General features: G+C 39.6%; 1 protein-coding gene across 1 annotated transcript in view; it reads left to right on the top strand.

Moving 5' to 3' along the window:
- LOC116336518 (N-acetyllactosaminide alpha-1,3-galactosyltransferase-like) overlaps positions 1-41 on the top strand; it is a 9,239-nt gene extending 9,198 nt beyond the window's left edge. Inside the window, exon 6 of the mRNA XM_031760423.2 lies at positions 1-41. This exon is cut by the window's left edge and continues 1,412 nt beyond it. The gene's annotated coding sequence lies outside the window, so the exon portion shown is untranslated.
- The last annotated feature ends 2,717 nt before the right edge of the window (positions 42-2,758 follow it).

Here is a 2,758-nt window from a genome sequence, read left to right as displayed (position 1 = left end):
GTGAATTATGTTAAATAAATGTAAGTGGACTGGTTCTTATATAACGCTTTTCTACTCTATCTGAGCACTCAAAGCACTTTATACAACGAATTCATTCACCCAATCACATAAGCACCTTTTCTAAGCTGTTAAGTGCTCCCTATCTAATGTTCATACACAGTTACACTCCGATGGATGCATCGGAGAGCAACATGGTGTTAGTATCTGGCCCAAGGATATTTGGCATGCAGACTGCGGGAAGCCAGGAATACCGCCTGAGCTACAGCCACACCTATGTGACAATGTAATAAAGTAACTTTTACTGCAGAGATAAAGTGAGTGAGCGAGAACAACGAGGTGTGCTCAACATCAAATGGTTGGACTGACATTAACTGATTGGATGCCAACACTGGATGATGGCCATGTCACGAAGGAAAGGTGAAGAGAAGAAGAGGATTATAAAACCCTTAAATAAGACATTCTATCTGCAATTGAAGGTAATTTATTGGACATTCCCTTTTATGGGTTGCTTTTAAATTCTTTTTTTTAAAGCAAATTTTAAGAAATGTTGCAAGAGTCATGTAGGAATGGGGTCTAATAAGCATAGTGGTGGTTTGGAGAAGATGACTATTGAAGATCAAGAAAAAGTCTCAATAAAAATCGATAGTATTAAAAGTAGCTGTACGTAATCATGCGTCTGTGAGATAGTTATAAATATTTTCTTCTCTAGTGGCTAAAATTTTATTTGTGAAGACAATCAATAAGGCATTACTAGTTAACGTTAAAGGAATGATTGGCTCAACAGAGCTATGACACTCTCAGCTTAGCTACAGATGGTGAAGAGAAACATTGACGAGTTTTTTTGTATTTTCTTCAGGCAGTGATAAATAATATAGAAATCTTTTTGCACCATTCTCCTCGTGTGTGCGGAGAATGATAGTGCAGAATTATTAGGCAAATGAGTATTTTGTCCACATCATCCTCTTCATGCATGTTGTCTTACTCCAAGCTGTATAGGCTCGAAAGCTTACTACCAATTAAGCATATTAGGTGATGTGCATCTCTGTAATGAGAAGGGGTGTGGTCTAATGACATCAACACCCTATATCAGGTGTGCATAATTATTAGGTAACTTCCTTTCCTTTGGCAAAATGGGTCAAAAGAAGGACTTGACAGGCTCAGAAAAGTCAAAAATAGTGAGATATCGTGCAGAGGGATGCAGCAGTCTTAAAATTGCAAAGCTTCTGAAGCGTGATCATCGAACAATCAAGCGTTTCATTCAAAATAGTCAACAGGGTCGCAAGAAGCGTGTGGGAAAAACCAAGGCGCAAAATAACTGCCCATGAACTGAGAAAAGTCAAGCGTGCAGCTGCCAAGATGCCACTTGCCACCAGTTTGGCCATATTTCAGAGCTGCAACATCACTGGAGTGCCCAAAAGCACAAGGTGTGCAATACTCAGAGACATGGCCAAGGTAAGAAAGGCTGAAAGACGACCACCACTGAACAAGACACACAAGCTGAAACGTCAAGACTGGGCCAAGAAATATCTCAAGACTGATTTTTCTAAGGTTTTATGGACTGATGAAATGAGAGTGAGTCTTGATGGGCCAGATGGATGGGCCCGTGGCTGGATTGGTAAAGGGCAGAGAGCTCCAGTCCGACTCAGACCCCAGCAAGGTGGAGGTGGAGTACTGGTTTGGGCTGGTATCATCAAAGATGAGCTTGTGGGGCCTTTTCGGGTTGAGGATGGAGTCAAGCTCAAATCCCAGTCCTACTGCCAGTTTCTGGAAGACACCTTCTTCAAGCAGTGGTACAGGAAGAAGTCTGCATCCTTCAAGAAAAACATGATTTTCATGCAGGACAATGCTCCATCACACGCGTCCAAGTACTCCACAGCGTGGCTGGCAAGAAAGGGTATAAAAGAAGAAAAACTAATGACATGGCCTCCTTGTTCACCTGATCTGAACCCCATTGAGAACCTGTGGTCCATCATCAAATGTGAGATTTACAAGGAGGGAAAACAGTACACCTCTCTGAACAGTGTCTGGGAGGCTGTGGTTGCTGCTGCACGCAATGTTGATGGTGAACAGATCAAAACACTGACAGAATCCATGGATGGCAGGCTTTTGAGTGTCCTTGCAAAGAAAGGTGGCTATATTGGTCGCTGATTTGTTTTTGTTTTGTTTTTGAATGTCAGAAATGTATATTTGTGAATGTGGAGATGTTATATTGGTTTCACTGGTAAAAATAAATAATTGAAATGGGTATATATTTGTGTTTTGTTAAGTTGCCTAATAATTATGCACAGTAATAGTCACCTGCACACACAGATATCCCCCTAAAATAGCTAAAACTAAAAACAAACTAAAAACTACTTCCAAAAACATTCAGCTTTGATATTAATGAGTTTTTTGGGTTCATTGAGAACATGGTTGTTGTTCAATAATAAAATTATTCCTCAAAAATACAACTTGCCTAATAATTCTGCACTCCTTGTACAAATCAGAGACAAACAAAAAAAGTAACAACAACTCCATATGTGTCTGTTTGGGAATGCTTAAGTTGGATCATATAGCCTCTACTATAATGTTAAAGCAAAGAGGAGTGAAGCTACAGTATGTCAAGAATAATGACATCAAAGGCCCTTTAAATTTCTTTATCTACTCTACAACAGGTCAAGGGGAGCAATAAAAGACAAAGACACGTTCATATAATAACGTGTCTTATACATAAATGACATGTGTTTACAGTAGCAATATATTAATACAAAAACTTAGG

The sequence above is a fragment of the Oreochromis aureus genome, linkage group 1, assembly GCF_013358895.1.
Source record: "Oreochromis aureus strain Israel breed Guangdong linkage group 1, ZZ_aureus, whole genome shotgun sequence".
NCBI lineage: Eukaryota > Metazoa > Chordata > Actinopteri > Cichliformes > Cichlidae > Oreochromis > Oreochromis aureus.
The sequence above is the reverse complement of the archived record's forward strand: the minus strand, read 5'-3'. Positions and strand labels throughout refer to the sequence as shown.